At 47.7% G+C, this 19579-nt stretch overlaps 1 protein-coding gene across 3 annotated transcripts in view; it reads right to left on the bottom strand.

The window, feature by feature from the left end:
* abca2 (ATP-binding cassette, sub-family A (ABC1), member 2) overlaps window positions 1–19579 on the bottom strand; it is a 577021-nt gene that overhangs the window by 394795 nt on the left and 162647 nt on the right. The gene's annotated exons all lie outside the window — the stretch shown is intronic.

Below are 19579 nucleotides of genomic sequence, written 5' to 3'. Positions count from 1 at the left end.
TGCAACCACCTCCAGGTTAAAATGATACAAAGGGTAGCAGGGCTGGTCTGTGTCGGCAGCAATAATTTCTGAAATCAGATGATGGAAAGGCTTGTGGGGAGAGGAGAGAGAGAGCGAGAGAGAGAATGACAAACATATGCTGCACTGCACAAGCTGTAAGAGATCAAGCAACTCATTTCAGCCACCTTAAACCAAGTGCGCAGGTAGAATTATAATCTGTGGAATAATTCCAATGGGATATTTTAGCCAATTTATTTGGGGGGGGGGGGGGGGGGGGGGGGGGACGAGAGGTTCTGAAGGGCCCATTTAAGATTTTCATTCTATTTTCTTTTCCCCGCAATAAAGGCTGTCAATGTTCTCCTTGAAGCCACAAGGGGGTGATTCGGTGGACATGTCCATGATGGTGAGGGGGTTTTGATGAGACTGGATAGGGAAAGGTCATTTTTATTGGCAGCAGGATAAGTGGCCAGGGGAACACGAATTTGGACAGCTATCAGATAGATAAGCCAGAAAGCAAGATGAGGAGAGATTTATTCTACACAGTGAGTTGTGATAGTCTGGTATCCGCTGTTTGCGATGGGGGCAGGGGCGGTGGGGGAGGGGTGGGTGAGCTGGTGACAGTGGTAGACATGCAGATGGAGTGGTAATTTATTTGTGGGAGGGAGAACCAGACGTAGTCTTAGTGGGATGGGTGGAGGGAGAAATCTGCCGGTCTGCGGGAGGGGGCAGCTGCGCGGAGCTGAGTGGATGGCAATTTTGGGAAGGTCAGTGTGGGCATAATTGGGGGGGGGGGGGGCACAGTAGCATAGTGGTTAGCACTGTGGCTTCACAGCACCAGAGTCCCAGGTTTTATTCCTGGCTTGGGTCACTGTCTGTGCGGAGTCTGCACGTTCTCCCCTTGTGTGCGTTGGTTTTCATCCGGGTGCTCCGGCTTGCCCCACAAATTCCGAAACAAGTGTTGTTAGGTAATTTGGATATTCTGAATTCTCCCTCTGTGTACCCGAACATGCGCCGGAATGTGGCGACTAGGGGCTTTTCACAGTAACTTCATTGCAGCATTGTCAACCGACTTGTGACAATAAAGATTATTATATTAAATGGTCTCCTTCTCTGTTGATTCTCTGAATCCTTGTTTCACTTCTCAACTTGCAAGCCTAGTGAAAATATCTGAAGGCAATTAGCACAGACCCTAGTGAGGAGAAAAAACCCTATTGTCCTGAGGCCGTTGACACGGCGTGTGGCGTACTCCCAGATTTCAGCGTCGGCAACCGGAGAATCCCGCCCATTGAGCTTTCACAGTGATTCCTTGCTCCCCCACTTCGGGGAATGTGAGCTGCAGAACTGAAGCTCGAACTTTGTTGCTCTATTTGTGAGACTTGCTCACTTGAGACATGGTTCTCCACTGGACTTATACAATCAACATCTCACTTCCCTCCAGCTTCAATAGCAACATCACCTTGTGGGATACAAGCTGGTGGAGCAGCTCTGCAAATATGTTCTGCTGGAGTCTCCGATTTTCAGGCTATGTCCTGACACCGGTGTGGGAATGGTGCCGTTTTGTGACCAAAAATCCTGCACAAAACGGTCACCAATTCCCCGTTTTGCTTGGGGCTAGTAGGCAGGCAGCGTAGAGCACCTGGCTCCAGCTGCTGATACAGCCGGAGGATTGCCAGGTCCTTGGCCGCGCATGCGCATTGCAGCGGCCTGCAGCGGCTGCGCCATGCAACAAGGCGGCGGCCACGTGCGGACCTGGCCTCCCAAATAATCCCCCCCCCCCCAACTTTGGTCAGGCTAGCGAACCCCGGATCACCCCCCAACAGTACCCGCAGCCCCTGCCAAAGTAGCCCTGGCCCGCGGATCGACTCTCCCCCAACTGTGGCAGTGCTGGGCTGAATCTGCAGCCGCCATGCAAATTTCCTGGCAAATAGTAGCATGAGTGACCAACGGCATCGAGAACTCGGCCAGTCGGGGCGGAGCTTTGGGGAGTGGATCTCAGGCAACGTCCTGAGGCTGTCGATACAGGCTCCCAGAGTACGCCACTTTGGAGGAAGCGGAACATCACAAAAGCGGCGCCGCCCCCATTTCGGCGCCAACTTTGATTCTCCGGCCGAACACGATTTTATATATGCTGTATGCACACAGGCAACTGGATCTTTCTGATCTGCTCAGCCATTCAATAAGATCATGACTAATCAAGTCCATCTTCCTGTCTACATTCGCCCACCCCTCCTTCCTGTCTGCAGCTCCTAGCCCCCCCCCCCCCCCCCCCCCCCCCATCCCCAAAGCCCTGAACTCCCTTTACACCCTCAAATTCAACGACCCAGCCTCCACTGATGTCTGGGAAGAGAATTCCACAGACTGACGACCCTCCTCTTGTCTGTCTTGAAAGGGAGACAGCCGCATGCCCTCGTTCCAGTCTCGCCCACAAGGGGGAGCATCCTCCCAGTATCTGACCTGTCAAGTCCCCTCAGAATCGTAAATGTTTCAATAACATCACCTCTTATTTTTCTGAACTCCTATTGGGAAAGAATTCAAGTTTATTCATTCTTTTTCTCTCACTCAGTCATTTGGTGGATGGTTCACCTTGTAGAAAACTGAGTGGAGAAGTATGAACTGAGGCCCGTGTTTCCTACTCCTGATTTTCTGGTTATAAAATTGTGATGGTCAGTAGAATGCGACTAATTCATGTTCTTCAAAAACATCTTCAGTATTGGACCAGGCCTAAACAATCTCAATCGCAGCCTTCCAGTCTTTGCTGTGGTGCTGCGCGATTGACAACATCTAGCCAGACTGAAAACCATAAGGACTTGTGGACCCATCTCCCCAGTGGCACTAACGCAACAGAGGCAGCTGGTGTCAACATCTCAGCTCCTGGCTCACGTTCAGCCTTTCCTTCCATTTGCTGCATCGCTGCCTTCTATAGAGCCATAGCGACAGATTGAAACAGCTCAGCTTCTTTTCCTATCGAACCGACAAACCAGTGAATGATTCTAAGCGTTTGCAGCATCCATTTTGCTCCAGTCCTTGCACAGGCAGAGGGAAGATTCAGAGTGCGAACACAGCAGATGCAAAAGTGAATGGCCAAGGCAGGCATTAACAACCAAGGCTGGACCGTGAACAGAGATAAAGAGTGTTTATGTGATGCCAGAAATTAAGAGCAAATTGGTTAAGTCAATGGGAGAGCTAAACATCTGGCAACAAATCAGCCATCTTGGCAAAGGAAAAATCCATCAAGCCATCAAAAAATCCATCAAAACTCCATCAAAATTATTCATTGAATAGGCGAGACACCAAACCAATAGCAAAACAACCAAGAAAACTACAGTGATCCAAGGGATTTGGAGCCCAGCAACCTATTGAATAATGATACATTTTTATTTCCTGTGGCAACTTGGAAGCTCCACCAGATACATGAGAGAGAAAATATGAGAGAAAATGTGTGTGTGAGAGAGAGAGAGACAGAGAGGGGAAGAATGATGAACACCTTGAATTTAAAATTTTCACCCTTGTTTTCAAACCCTGCTAATCTGTGTATGTTCCACCAACCACACAAGTGCCTTCAGTCAGTCGGGCTGTACACTCTGGAATTTCCTGCTCAGATTTCTCGACCTCGTCTTTTAAGAAGCTCCTTAAAACCTAGCTCTTTGCTCAAGCTTTTGGTCACTATCTTAATATCTGTTGACTGTCAATTTTAATCTGATTACACGCCTGTGAAGCACCTTGGGATATCTGACCAAGTTGAAGGCTCTATATAAATGCAACTCATTGTTGAGAGAGGGTGAAAGAGCACGGGAAGAAAACATGCACATGAGCAAGATTCTGCCAATGCCATGAAGTATCTTCAATTCTCAAGCACAATTCCTGGTGAGAGAATTGGGCAGACTGACAACTATCAGTTGCCAATGCTGTCCATCTGTGGAGGTCATAATAATGGACATTTAGACAACATAAAGTATTAGTGGAAGCAGTTGGAAGTAAGGGACTGACCTGATACCGAAGCGGGGAGGAGCAAGACTCCCAGAAGGAGATTGGCTCACCCCGCATCGGACTCCAGAAGATGAGCATTCTGTAAATCCAAAATAAAGGCAAAATAGTGCAGGTGGCGGAAAGGTGAAATGAAAACAGAAAGTGCTGGAGGAAATCAGCCCAAGCTGACAGCACCTATGACGAGAGAAACAAAGAGTAAGCGTTTTGAGTTGAATATGGCTCAGAAGAAGAGTTGCACTGAACTGGAAACGTTAATTCTGTTTCTCTCTCCACAGGTACTTCCGGACCGGCTGAATTTTTCCAGTGCTTTCCATTTGTAATTCCGTAAATTCATCTGCATCTATGTCACTCTGTGCAGAAGTGTACCTACAGGTGTTGCACTGATTCCAAATTTTCAATCTATAAATCCACATTAACAGAGGACCACAGGTCAATTTGGATGTTACTATTTCTTCTTTATCTGTAAACCTAATAAAGATGAGAAGCTAGTCATTTGCATATCAATGGATCTCCAAAAGGTCTTTTTTTTTAAACCTGTTTGTAACATTCTTTCTTCACCCTCAATACGTTAAATTGTTTCAAACACGGTGTTTACCCAATATAGGACCCAAGCCATCTTTGCATTACTTTAGTAAATTTTCTTCACAACAATCAATCTGGAAGGTAAGGAACATTCCAATTCTGCAGGGTTTTATATGCTTCTCATCATTGAAACAACCCATAGGTCGTTACCTCAGCGATGCTCTGGGGTGCTGGGTTCAAATCCCACCATGGCAGATGGTGACATGTGAATTCGCTAAAAAAGAAAATCTGTAATTAAAAGTCTATTGACGACCATGAAACCACTGTCGTATGTCATAAAAACCCATCTGGTTCACAAATGAATTCAGGGAAGGAAATCTGCCATCCTTACCCAGTCTATCCTGCATGTGACTCCAGACACTCACGGCAATGTGGTTGATTCATAACAACACCCTCAACCCCCCACTGAAATGGCCAAGCAGGCCACTCAGTTCAAGGGCCTTCTCGCCTCCAAATTTGAACATTGTGGCATCAAGTCTGACTCCAGAGGCTTGAGCACAAAAATCCAGGTCAAAGCGAGGTGAAGAGACAAAAGAAGAGTATTCCAGAGCCTGGGGCCTAGGCAACTGAAGCCATGGCAACCCATGGTGCAGCAAGTAAAACTGGGGATGCACAAGAGGTCAGAATTAGAGGAGAATAGCTATCTGGGAGGTTGTGGAGCTGCAGGAGATCACAGAGATAGAGAGGGGCAAGACTACGGAAGGATTTGAAATGAAGAATTTTAAAATCAAAGCGCTGATTGACTGGGATGTAGCACAGGGGTGATAAGGGAGCAGGACTTGGTGGGAGTTAAGACATAGGCAGTGGGGTTAGGATGTCTTGAGGTTTATGGAGGGTAAAATATGGAAGGCCAGTCGAAAGTGCATTGAATAGTCAAATCTAGCGATAACAAAGGGATGAATGAGGATTTCATCAGCAGATATAGTCATAGTCATAGATGTTTACAGCATGGAAACAGACCCTTCAGCCCAGCTTGTCCATGCCGCCCAGTTTCTGTCACTAAGCCAGTCCCACTTGCCTGCATTTGGCCCATATCCCTCTATACCCACCCTGCCCATGTAACTATCTAACTGTATTTTAAAGGAAAGAATTGTACCTGCCTCTACCACTGCCTCTGGCAGCTCATTCCAGATGCTTACCACCCTCTGTTTGAATGAGCTGAGACCGTGACAAAGTTGGGTGATGTTATGGAGGTGGAAATGGAGGTGGAAATAGACAGTCATAGTAAATACAAATAGGGAGGTCAGAATCTCAGCTCAGCACTAAACATGGCAGTGAAGGTTGCGAACAGACTGGTTTAAATCATGACTGTTGCCAAGGGAAAGGAATGGGGTTGGTAACTACAGGGAACAGAGTTTGGAGGTGGGACCAAAAACAATGGCGTAGTCTTCCCAATATTAAATTGGATTAAATTTCTGCTTACCCAGTACTCATTACATCAAATTGTTCACATCATTAGCATCAAATCTGTCACTAGCAGAAAGGTCAGTAACTTCGATCTAATGGCCGGAATTCTCCGGCCGTCCGCAGGCTCGCCGTCACCGGGCCTCCCGAGGAGAATCCCACCCAACGCTACACAACTCAAAGTGCCACAACCAAAGTTTAACGGGCAAAATCTACAATTGGTTGGTTTCTACAATCTACATTGCTGGTTGTCCTCCCCAGTGTAGGTGGACAATGAATAGATATTCCACAAGCCTCATAATTCATTGGATTACTAATGACAGCACAGAAACATTATTCTAAGATCTACAGTCTAATAACTCCTTTGATATTAGGATGACATTTGGGGCCACTTCTGCCTCTGAGCAGACCGGCCATAACACAAGCTTAAGGGATTAGTTCAATGGATGACGGATCCAGTGGGGACACCGGTTTTGATTTCAGGGTTACTTGATTTTAAAACAGTCTCTGGGGTAAATCTCATCGTCACGCACAAAGATGTCATTCCTTGTGCGTGGGTATAGGATGGGAAGTTCACTTTGCTTCCTATTCCAAAACTCCGTGGAGAATTCTTGTCATGTGTTCCCTCTGACTGCTTTACCGTTGTTAAGTGTGTACATAGGAAGAGGGGAGACTTATCAATAGAAATACTGTGGCAGTGTTTTGGAACAATGGTGTGAGAGCACTGCCACATTCCAAACTTGACTGAGGCCTTGATTTCAGCCAGAGACACAAACATAATAATAATAATCTTTATTAGTGTCACAAGTAGGCTTATATTAAAACAGCAATGCCGTTACGGTGAAAATCCCCGAGTCGCCACATAAGGGGCTGGTTTAGCTCACTGAGCTAAATCGCTGGCTTTTAAAGCAGACCAAGCAGGCCAGCAGCACGGTTCGATTCCCGTACCAGCCTCCCCGAACAGGCGCCGGAATGTGGCGACTAGGGGTTTTTCACAGTAACTTCATTGAAGCCTACTCGTGACAATAAGCGATTTTCATTCATTTCATTTCATTTCATTCCGGCACCTGTTCCGTACAGAGAGAGAATTCAGAATGTCCAATTCACCTAACAGCACGTCTTTCGGGATTCGGAGGAAACCCACGCAGACACAGGGAGATGGTGCAGACTCCGCACAGACAGTGACCCAAGCCGGGAATCGAACCAGGGTCCCTGGTGCTGTGAAGCAACAGTGCTAAGCACTGTGCTACCGTGCCGCCCAGAATGCTATCGTGGCCAAAGTTATCACTGTTTTTAACACACTGTGAGTGATCAAAATGTAAGACTTGCATCCAGAGTCAAGAAGCTGCCTTTGTGAACATTAGGCATAATAAAACTGTGTGGAATGGAGTGGGAAAAGAGACAAACACACATGCGTGCGCACACAAGCACACACACAGGTGAAGGGTAAAGAACAGAAGGGAATTGGCTGGCTCGGGAATTTGCTGCCATGTTAGCAAGATCTTCATCAAAGCGAAGTATGCAGACTGTAAAGAAAGCGGTTTCTTATTTACCAGGCATTGTGGATAAAAGTTATGCCGATAGAAGAAAAACCAACAAACCACAAATTAACATTTAGTCGTCGAGTAGTAGAGAACTTCCGAAAAAATAAATTTTTCCGAAACATTTCATCTTGTACTCACCAGGACAATTGCAATAACAGTTTTTGCACCGCTAATTTCAATATTACGTTACTTCATGTTCAGATCAATTAGAGACTTCTGGTTATGAAGCTTGCACTTTCTCGAGCCACAAACTTACAATTACACAGTGACCAGTAAACTTCCCTCCACAATGCAAATCAGACAGCTTAGGCTTAAAGAGTTGGAACAAGGTGTGTCACACTCTGGACTTCATAAGTTCTTACACTGATTTAAAGCATAAAAAAGAAAACTAATGGCTGGATTCGCCATTGCCCGACGCTGATATTGTAATCAGCGATCGGTGGAGAATCGACTCCGACGCCCAAATCAGGCGTTGGTTTGCCGCCAGTCAGCCATGCCCCGCCTCCTCGGAAATGGCATCATGGTGTCGCATGTCATTGCAACAGCGTTGGCGTGTCATTGGCCAGCCATCCCGCGATGCTCCGCCCAAGGTGGGCCGAGTTCCCGACGGCACGGGCCACATGTGGTCTCAGCCGTGTCGGGAACCGGCGTGGTGTTAGCGGACTGTGTCCAGCTCTGCCACACGTGGCCGGGATCTGTGCCGCTAGCCGGAGGGTGGGGGGCCTTCCGCGAGTGCTGGGGGGACTGGTGGGGTGGTGGCCAGGGGGTGGGCCGTGGGGTTGCGGATGGTGTGTCGGGTCCACGCACGGCTGGCACCATGTTCTATGGCGTGACCGCTGCTAGGGTTTCACGCAGAAATTTCAGTAGTAAAAGGTCACGCATGCTCTGTTGCCGTCAACACTTAGTCGCTGAAACAGGGAATCCAGCTCCAAGCCTTTTTACACAAATATTTCCTCATTTCGGGAATGGCCAAGGAATTTATAAGCAGCTGGAGCCAATCACTTCTTCCTGTTTATAAAGAAAATTACCAAGCATATTAGAATCAAGTTGGACAGGAAAACCATCAGAAGAGTAAGCGCAGTATTTGACAAATTCATTCCCATGACAGACCAGCTGGGCGGTTGTCCTATTGAGAGTTTTTTTGCTGAGATGATGAAGCGAAAGGGCTGATTATTTTGTGAGGGTTTGTAAATAACAAATGTAAGCTACACGCAGTGAAAGCTAGAGGTTGCTGATGAAATCTGCGTGGTGCTAACAGTCAGCTCCACAGACAAAGCAACTGATTCAACTTGAAATTTCCCAACAGACACAACAGCAACTGAACCTACGCCAAAACTGGCAGGTAATCTGGTTTCAGAGAAATATCTGTCAGAACTGCAGCGAATGTAATGAAGCACTTCTATGAATTAAAGCAACATTTGTGAGAAACGTCTCGTGTAAGAACACAACTCCCTACAGTACAGAGCAGCGGCTGCTGCTGGTTAGGACTCCTCTTCCTCCACTGAGGAGACACTCTCCATTCTTTTTAAATAAACCAGATGCCGGTTAATTCCATAAAAAACAAATTTTAAATCTACAAGTTAGTCCTTTATCGAACAATAATTCCTCTCAGTCCTGTAACTCTACTGCTGCTTTGAGGCAGCAGATCCTAGTAGGATAGAGGAGTTAATTATTTGCCCGAGAATAAATTCGGCCAAAATTTCTGGGAGAATAAACAGCTGGGAATCACGAACAATGCTCCAAGTCATGAACAGAACACCAATTAAAGGCAGAGCAGAGACTGCAAGCTGTGTGCCTGTGTCAGCGCGGGTATGGGAATTGTTGTGTCATTGTCAAGACAGCCCTGTTCCAGGCAACGTGAGTTATGTTGAACATACTTATCAGCATTACAGCAAGTCAGTGATTCAACCACAGGTACAATGTGTCGGGAGTCAATAATGTGGCTGTCACATTAATATTTAGCGACAAATAATGACAGGGCAATGGGGGCAAACCCCTGTTCTTTATTGGAATATTACCGTGGGGTCTTTTACGTTCACCTGATATGGGCGGCATGGTAGCAGTGGTTAGCACTGTTGCTTCACAGCACCAGGGACCCCGCTCGATTTCCGGCTTGGGTTATTGTCTGTGCCGAGTCTGCACGTTCTCACCGTGTCTACGTGGGTTTCCTCCGGGTGCTCTGATTTTTCTCCCACAAGCCCTGAAAGATCATAGAATTTACAATGCAGAAGGAGGCCATTCGGCCGATCGAGTCTGCACCAGCTCGTGGAAAGAGCGCCCTACCCAAGGTCAACAACTCCACCCTATCCCCATAACCCAGTAACCCCAACCAACACTAAGGGCAATTTTGGACACAGGGCAATTTGTCATGGCCAATCCACCTAACCTGCACATCTTTGGACTGTGGGTGGAAACCGGAGCACCCGGAGGAAACCCACGCACACACGGGGAGGATGTGCAGACTCCGCACAGACAGTGACCCAAGCCGAGATGTGCTTGTTAAGTGAATTGGACATTCTGAATTCTCCCTCAGTGTACCCGAACAGGCGCCATAGTGTGGCGACTAGGGAACTTTCACAGTAACTTCATTGCAGTGTTAATGTGAGCATACTTGTGACACTAATAAAGATTATTATTAAAGCAGGTGAAACATTGATTTAATACCTCAGCTGGCTTGTCGGTACTGCATGGCATTGTGTTGGTACTGCACTGAAGTGCCAGCCTAGATTTTGTCCTCAAGGGCCTCGCGTGGAATGTTCACCCACAACTTTCAGACACTGAGGCCAGAGTGCTTACCGCAGATGATGCATAAAATGCTCTCTGCCTTAAATCACCTGAGATAGTCGAATGGCTATGGGCACTCAGATTAGAAACCAATGTCGATGACCCTAGACTGCCAACTAGGATCAGTCCTCAACCCAATAGGGTTGGGGAGATATTAGATTATTAAAAAAAGGATATCCACACAACACAACTTGGCAGCACACAGATTAACAGGCTTGAAATGGAGAGTAATACAGAAGGCCCCTGTTAGCACAACATGAAATTATCTCAGGAGGAGACATCCGGTGGCGGCGGGTAGGCGGAAGCCACACGTTGGAGGGCTCCCGCCCAAAAATTGATTTTTCGGAGTTTTGATGCCCCATCCCTGGAGCAACCTTTGATTAAACAAGGGTAGGAAGGCATAGAGAAGAGAGATGTCCAAATCTCAAAGAAAAACGGCCGTGGAAAACGGGGCTAATGAAAAGAGGCCAATGGGTGGAAAGGTCAGCTCAGGAACTGGAAGGAAGGCGGAGGCGGGGGTGTCGGGTGAGGCCACACTGCTCATGGCAGAAAGGATGACCGAGGCGATGGCTGTGGAACTTGAAAAACAGTTCACAAAACACATGGGAAGCGATGAAGAAGGAGATGGGGGCGGTATTGAAAGTGCTGGTGGAGGAGGCGATGGCCCCAGTGAGGGCGGCGGTATCCAGTGCAGTGGCTGAGGTGCGGGAGCAAGGTGAGACACTGAAGGAAGTGGAAGAGGCACTATCGCAATATAGTGATCAACTCACCTTGATGGGGAAGGAGCTGCCGAGGGTGATAGAGACCAACAAGGGTCTGCAAGCCAGAATAGAAAACCTGGAAAACAGATCCAGGTGGCAGAATCTGAGGATTGTGAGTCTGCCCGAAGGGATAGAAGGCCCGAGGCCGACGGAGTATTTTGCCACGATGTTGGCTGAGCTATTGGGGGAGGGGGAAGATCCCACTCGATACGAACTGGATCGTGCTCATAGGTCGGAGGCCTTTACCAAATGCGAGTGAGCCACCAAGAGTAGGGACTATTTGTTTCCGCATGAAGGAGAAGGTCTTGAGCTGGGCAAAGCAGAAGCAGGAGGTGCAGTGGGCTGCAGTTGGTATACGCATATAAGAGGACTTTACGGAGTTGGCGAGGAGGCAGGCGGGCGGCCTTCAGGCGAGTGAAGACAGCACTGTATAACAGCAAGGTGCGGTGCAGCATTGTGTATCCAGCCAAGTTGAGGGTGACCTACAAATCCAAAGACTTTTATTTTGAGACAGTGGAAGCGGCGGAGGTGTTTGCGAAGGCAGAAGGGCTGTGGCAGAATTGAGAAATGGGACTGAAGACTGGTCTTGTACAGAGGGTAAGGGGTTGGTAGGAGAGTATGTGGCTTTATCTTTTCACTGCATGTTGTATGAATTAAATGAGTCGACGCTGTCTATTTGGACAAGGTAAGAGTTGGGACTTTCCTTTGCAATGATGGTCCTTTGGAGCTTGGGTAAGTGTGCTGGGGTTGTGTGCAAAAGGGGACTTCTTGGTTTTCCTGGGACCGGGCAGGAGTTGGGGGAGGGGGAAGGAGACCCGGGCGGGTGCCTCGACACTGGCTGGTTTAAGCCGGCCAATGAACGGGAGGGAGGTGGGGAGAGGGGCTGCGGCCATCAGAGCCTGGTAGAACAGGTTTCGGTGAGTCTAGCCGGGGTGAAAAGTTGGGGGAAGGAACCGATACTGGGGGAGGTGTTTTTCAGAGGAAGTGGAGGAGAGGAGTCTGGGAGAGGAGGGGCGGGGTTACAATTCACGGGTGTCATTCATTGTACACTTTCGGGGATTGGATGGCCTTGAATATTAGCGGGGAGGGGAGGGTTGGGAGGGTGGACTATATATGTTAATGGTGACCGTGTTGATTCCTTTTTTGAGTTTTAAAATAATTTGATGCTTCTATTATCATGAGGGCTGTTGTGTGGGGGTTGGTGGGAGGATGGGATCTTTGTTGTTAATAAGGGGTTTGACATTGTATCTGTTATCATTTACTGGTGGGGGTAAATTTTGAAGAAAATGTGAAAAAGGAGAATAAAAACGTTTTTAAAAAAAAGAAATTATCTCAGGAAGTTGGAGTAACTTGAAACTGCCTTTGCAAAGATCCAGCAAACAATGCCCAGATAAAAGAAAAAATGGTGGGTCGGAGTAAGAGTTACATCCCATGGACAACCCTTGATGGTTGAGAAGCATAAAAAGGGGCCATCGAGGCTGCAATACCAAGTAAAAGTCCGCCTTCCTCTGCACCATTCCATTTGAATCCAATTATGGTCTTTTTTTAGTCTGGTTCAATCGAAGGCCAAATGAATTCTGCAGTGAGAGAATTAACAGAACAGTGGGAAACAATTCTGGGTGGTACACTGTATCAGTGGATTCGCCATTCACCTCTAGGAACCAGGTTCAAAGGCACCCCCGGCTGCTCCATTGGTGTTAAGAGTTGTACCTGAGAGAATTTGGGCAGTCTGTGGTTACTGAACAAGAAATATGTCCTTAAGGTGGCACAAGAGTAGCAACCTTACTCAGAGACTACATGGCAGCTGATGGGAGAAATATGATGTGCTACACATGGGCAGGGTTTGTACCGAGGGATACTGTTGCAGCAAATTCATCCACTGGATAAAGTTGAATAATTTTGTTTCTGAAAGAACTGGTGGGAAGCATAACGTCTTGTTCAGCTGTAGTGCCACAAATGGTTACAGTGACCCTGCTGCATGGTGTCACTGGGAGGAGGTGCAGATTAAAGGCAGCAACGTGATCTCTGGATTCAGCCAGCCAATGTGAACTGAGCACGTCTCATTCTCCAACCTATGATTGTTCGAACCCGCCTTTGTGTTTCTTTCTGCGATGTGGCTTATCCATTCTATTTACAGCATATTTACAGCAATCATCAACATCGAGCATGAGGGAAAAATAATAGCTTACAACTTAGGAAAAATAAAGTGCGTGCAAAAAGCGACACATTCCTCTGTCCACAGAGAAAGATGTCAGCAGACATATTTAGATCACCTCAGCAATCGCATGTGGACGTGCAGCTGCGTGTTCTGCTGCCGACGCCACAAGAGAGTCCATGCATTGTTGTGAACAGCTGCATACACAATTGTAGAATGCCTTAAGATTATTTTGTCCCATTGCCTCCCGAAGTTGGCGATTTGATGATGCGCACTACCATGGATTATTGCATCCAGTGGTTATTATTCATGTTCTATCCTGGGGAAGAGATTAGCAGCGAGCTGCTTGACCATAGGAGCGATCGCAGTCAAGACCCCAAGTCTGGCCTCAGAGCTTGGACACATTGGACAACCTTCCAGGATTGGCCCAGAGTCTTCAGGAATTGAAAATCAATCTCCAGGACACGGCTGCTTGTGATCCTGGAGAAAAATCATTGGGAGGTAAAACTGTTTTTTGGGGGGGGGGGGGGGGATTTTCTTTGAACTTTTCTCCCAAAAATATTAATAATTGGGGAGAAAAAGGTTTAGTTGACGGTCAAACATCATCATAGGTAACGGGTTTTTCTGATTTCTAGTTGGCAGAAGAAGGTGGATGTGCTGGTTGACCAATGGCTGGAGTGTGGACGAGTTAACATAGAACATAGAACAGTACAGCACAGAACAGGCCCTTCGGCCCTCGATGTTGTGCCGAGCAATGATCACCCCACTTAAACCCACATAACCCGTATCCCAACAATCCCCCCATTAACCTTACACTACGGGCAATTTAGCATGGCCAATCCACCTAACCCGCACATCTTTGGACTGTGGGAGGAAACCGGAGCACCCGGAGGAAACCCACGCACACACGGGGAGGATGTGCAGACTCCACACAGACAGTGACCCAGCCGGGAATCGAACCTGGGACCCTGGAGCTGTGAAGCATTGATGCTAACCACCATGCTACCGTGAGGCCCATGAGTTACCATGAGTTACATGATGAAAGCTGCAGGAATACACTGACTCACAGTTGACAAACATCCGGGCGTCGATCAGGAATAGGAATCCACAGGGCAGCACGGTGGCGCATAGCTAGCACGGTTGCCTCACGGCGCCGAGGTCCCAGGTTCGATCCTGGCTCTGGGTCACTCTCCGTGTGGAGTTTGCACATTCTCCCCGTGTTTCCGTGGGTTTCGAACCCACAACCCAACAGATGTGCAGGGCAGGTGGATTGGCCATGCTAAATTGCCCCTTAATTGGAAAAACTGAATTGGATATTCTAAATTTATTTTTTAAAAAGGAATTGGAATCCATGGTGATTTCCCCATTCGGCAGCCCGGGTATTCCAAGACCAAATTCAGCATTCGAACTAATGCTCCAGCTGTGATCAGCTCCCTCAACATGGGTTGTGGAGGTGGAATGGTGGGTGGGGGAAGCGGCATCCCGAGCTTCATGTTATACACTGGACAACTCAAATGCAGATTTATTAGGTGCCAGCATGCTCAGCTCTGTGACATCCACCAGCCGTACTGCTGCAAAATGCCTTCAAGGAAAGGCAACACATCATCACTAGAAGGGAAGTGTGTCACGTGATCCAATCCCAGGCCAGTGCCATGTCGCATGCCAGGTGGGGGTGGAGGTGCAGCGGGGGTTCCAAGGTAAACTCCTTAGCGCTGAGGCAGCCTTTATAAATGGCACCCCGATCCTCGAGGGACAAAGTTGCCCACAGGGTGGGTGAATCAGAGGCTGCCTCGTCAGTGTGACGTTGTGGAGCCCGCCCCTTGCTGCTCGGTCTTCTCCGTGTCGGACAGTAGGGTGGATAAAGCCACCGTTGCTCTTGGCGGTTTCAATGCTGCTTTTCCTGCCTATCAACCTTTGCCAACTTCTGGGAAAATTCAGCCCTCAGGTTCACTCTGGTGTGCGAGCAGGGCACAGTCTTCAAGATTTCTATCCATCCATATCAGTTCTCATATTCCTAATCTAAATGAATGAACCCACAACATGTTTACACAACCCCTTATGAGTGATTGGTGCCTTTATAGCATTATAAAAACATGACACCTACAACCCATTACCCAAGAGAAGTATTTGTTCATCTGACTTTCGCCTCTGAGGTATTTCTTCCCTCTCCCCCCGCCCCAACCATTGGCTGCTGTGCCTTCAGCTGCCTAGCACTCTGCTGAAAAATCCACTCAGCAAACCTCTCAGCCTCTCCACCATCCATGCTCAGCTCTTTGACCAAGGTCTTTTAGTCAACCCGTCTAACGTTTCTACCTTTGTCTCGACATTCATTTTCTTGCTGAATTAAGCCACAGCGAAGTGGCCTTCAACATGAAATGAAAATGAAATGCAAATCGCTTATTGTCACGAGTAGGCTTCAATGAAGTGACTGTGAAAAGCCCCTAGTCGCCACATTCCGGCGCCTGTCCGGGGAGGCTGGCACAGGAATCGAACCATGCTGCTGGCCTGCTTGGTCTGCTTTAAAAGCCAGCGATTTAGCCCAGTGAGCTAAACCAGCCCCTGGAAGCCTCTGTATAAATGCATTCCTACAGAATGACAAATAAAACAAGTAATATCGTAGTAATGGTCAACGACGTTCTTTACCTTCAGGTATCTAATTTGTTGACTGGTCTCCCGAAAGCAAACTCTTCCGTTTCCCAACCCCTGACTATATCCTGGGCGGGATTCTCCGGTCCCCTAGCCTCGTGTTTCTCTGCGGCACGCCGTTCGCTGGCAGCAGGATTAATACCATTAATACCACCCCATGTCACCAGGAAACCCATTGGGCGGCGGGGTGCACTGCCGGTGGGAAAAGAAACTCCCAATGGCCGGAGAAGTCTGCCCCTCATTTAACAGAAATTTGCAGCAAACTCAAAATGAACGACAATAGGGACACTACATGCCTGGAAGTTAATAAGTCACAGTGAGAAAGTTTATAAATTTATAATGTACTCTCTGTGTGCCCACCCCGATACTGATTTATGATGAATATAGTGCCATAGAAACTCAAGGTCATTAGAGTCTGTTATGTTACAGAGATGTAATATAAATATTACTCATTTGTCTTGTCGAGTTGCATTTAACTTTTTTTTTAATTTAGAGTGCCCAATTCATTTTTTTCCAATTAAGGTGCAATTTAGTGTGGCCAATCCACCTACCCTGTACATCTTTGTGTTGTGGTGGTGGTGGTGGGGGGGGGGGGGGGGGGGGGGGGGGACCCACGCAAACACAGGGAGAATGTGCAAACTCCACATGGACAGTGACCCAGAGCCGGGATCGAACCTGGGACCTCGGCGCCATGAGGCAGCAGTGCTATCCACTGTGCCACCGTGCTGCCCGAGGGGCTGGTTTAGCTAACTCGGCTAAATCGCTGGCTTTTAAAGCAGACCAAGCAGGCCAGCAGGACGGTTCAATTCCCGTACCAGCCTCCCCGGACAGGCGCCAGAGTGTGGCGACTAGGGGCTTTTCACAGTAACTTCATTGAAGCCTACTCGTAACAATAAGCGATTTTCATTTCATTTCATTTAACTTGATGATAAACAGTCAAAGTCTTCCAGTTGATGACAAATTATTTATTAAGTAACACAATAAGATACTTGCGAGTTCTTTTACTTTAATACTTTGACTAATAATAGAATTACCTAAAATTAGATTAAATTAACAATTAATATAATACACTACTCTCTGAGCTAGTCACTTCTATCCTGCAATACACACACACCAACACGAAGAAAGAGCGGGAAACTAACCATAGAGTTCCTGTTAGTGTTGCCATCTAGTGATCATCTGACTGTACTGACTGCACATTAACTAATCATGTATTAACATATACAGAGATCACAAAGATATTTTTGCTCTTTGTTAACGTTAGCATGTTGAAGCGGGGCTTAACAACGTACCGTCCAACATAAACTCTCTTGTATTACAGAAACAAGCACTGCGGTATTTGAGAAAAATGGAGGCACAGTCTTTGGCGTAACTCTGACTAACTTATGAATCAAAATCTCAGCTGGTGCCTAACATAACTTTGAAAAGAATTCAGAAAATCAAAGTTGCTTTTTCCCACCCAAGGTGCACAAACAGCAATTTTTTGACGTCACCCTGAATAAGTGTCAGGTTATTCATGGTATTTTTTTATATAACAGAAATATTGCTGTCACTTCAACAACAACAGGTGACAAAGGCCACACTGCTGAAGGTTAGCACAGGGAGCTCAATAGGCTGTTTCTGCAAATACTGGGCAAAGATTGAAATGGATTGCGCTACAGTAGTAAGGATCTCGTTAAGTAGTCAAAACCGCAGCATTATAAAGGGAAGATGGCAAATGGTGATATGTTCAGAGAAAGAGAGTGTGGGAGAGACAGACAGAAAAGGGAGAGGGTGGGATATACATATATTTTTGGAGAGGGAGAGAGAGGGAAAGAGAGAGAGGCTTCATTGCATTTATGTAGCGATTTTGAAGTACAAAAACGTTCAGTGGTGCTTCATGGAGAGTTATCAGATTGAATTTGGCATTTAGCTGCATATGGAAGCATTCGGACAGGTGACCAAAAACAATGTCAAGAGGTAGGCTTTAAAATATGCTTTAAATGAAGAGACAGGTACAGAGGAAGAGGTTTAAACAGTGATTTCCAGAGCTTAGGGCCGAGACAGCTGAGGCCATGGCCTCCATCAGCGGAGCAATTAAAATTAGGGATGTGCAAGAGACCAGCATTGGAGGTGTGCGCAGATCTTGGAGGAGGAAAAAAAAGAAACGAGGTGGGAGGGGGGCAGAGAGGGAGGATGTAGAGAAAGCAAGAGCGCGCGAGAGAGAGAGAGAGAGAGAGAGAGGGGAAAGGGGAATAGAAATGGGGGAAGAGAAGAGGGAAAGAGAGAGGGAGGGAAAAAGGAGAGAGTAAAGGCACATAAGAAAACATGAGTGAAAGATGGGGAACAAAGAGAGGGGATGGAGAGGGAGAGAGAGACGGGATAGAAAGAGAGCAAGGAGAGATTGAGCATGAGGGGAGCGAGCTCATGAGGGCAGAGACTCCCTGAAGGGAGAGAGAACATGAGAGGGGAGAGAGAGAACATGAGAGGGGAGAGAGAGAACATGAGGGGAGAGAGAGAACAGGAGGGGGAAGAGAGCACAAGGGGGAAAAAGCACAAGGAGGAGACAGCACCAGGGGGAGAGAGCACCAGGGGGAGAGAGCACCAGGGGGAGAGAGCACCAGGGGGAGAGAGCAAGTGAGGGAAGATAAAGCGTGAGAGAAGATAGTGTGTGAGGGGAGAGTGCGTAAGGAGAGACAAAGAGCGTAAGAGGAGAGCGAGCGTGAGCGGGGAGCGAGCGTGAGGGGAGAGAGAGCGTGAGGGGAGAGAGAGCGTGAGGGGAGAGAGAGCGTGACGAGAGAGAGAGCGTGAGGGGAGAGAGGGAGTGAGGAGAGAGCGTGAGGGGAGAGAGAGAGCACGAGCGGAGAGAGAGAGCGTGAGGGAAGAGAGCACGTGAGGGACGAGAGCTGGTGAGGGACGAGAGCACGTGAGGGACGAGAGCACGTGAGGGACGAGAGCACGTGAGGGAAGAGAGCACGTGAGGGAAGAGAGCACGTGAGGGAAGAGAGCACGTGAGTGAAGAGAGCACGTGAGGGAAGAGAGCACGTGAGGGAAGAGAGCACGGGAGGGAAGAGAGCACGTGAGGGAAGCGAGCACGTGAGGGAAGAGAGCACGTGAGGGAAGAGAGCACGTGAGGGAAGAGAGCACGTGAGGGAAGAGAACACGTGAGGGAAGAGAGCACGTGAGGGAAGAGAGCACGTGAGGGAAGAGAGCACATAAGGGAAGAGAGCACATAAGGGAAGAGAGCACGTGAGGGAAGAGAGCACATAAGGGAAGAGAGCACGCGAGTGGATCAATCCTCTGAAAAAAAACATCCTGTTGTGCTCTCTAAATAAGAAAGATAAAGGGCAGGATTTTTCGGTTCCCCGGCTGTGTGTTACTCAGTAGCGCCATTCGCTGGTGGCGGGATTCTCTACTCCGACCACTTTCCCATTCAAGGCATGCTACGCCGCCGGGAAAACCGCCAACAGAGGTATGCTGCCGGCGGGAAGAGAGAATCCCAATGGCTGGAGGATTCCGGCCGGAATACACAAGTCAACAGCAATTGACTGATAAAAAATATCATTGCCCTTTTAATAAGCTTCTGATGAGACACCTTCTTCAATCTTTTCGACAGGTAGACAATCATACCACAACAGACTAATTCCTCAGTAAACAGCAAGGTTTCTCTGTTCTGAGGGAACAATGCTGAGCTGACTCTTCATACTGTCATGTGAGAGTACCTTTAAGAAATGGAT

Source organism: Scyliorhinus canicula, chromosome 21 (assembly GCF_902713615.1).
Source record: "Scyliorhinus canicula chromosome 21, sScyCan1.1, whole genome shotgun sequence".
NCBI classification, from domain to species: domain Eukaryota; kingdom Metazoa; phylum Chordata; class Chondrichthyes; order Carcharhiniformes; family Scyliorhinidae; genus Scyliorhinus; species Scyliorhinus canicula.
Note: the sequence above shows the minus strand (reverse complement) of the source record. Positions and strands in the feature narration are given on the sequence as shown.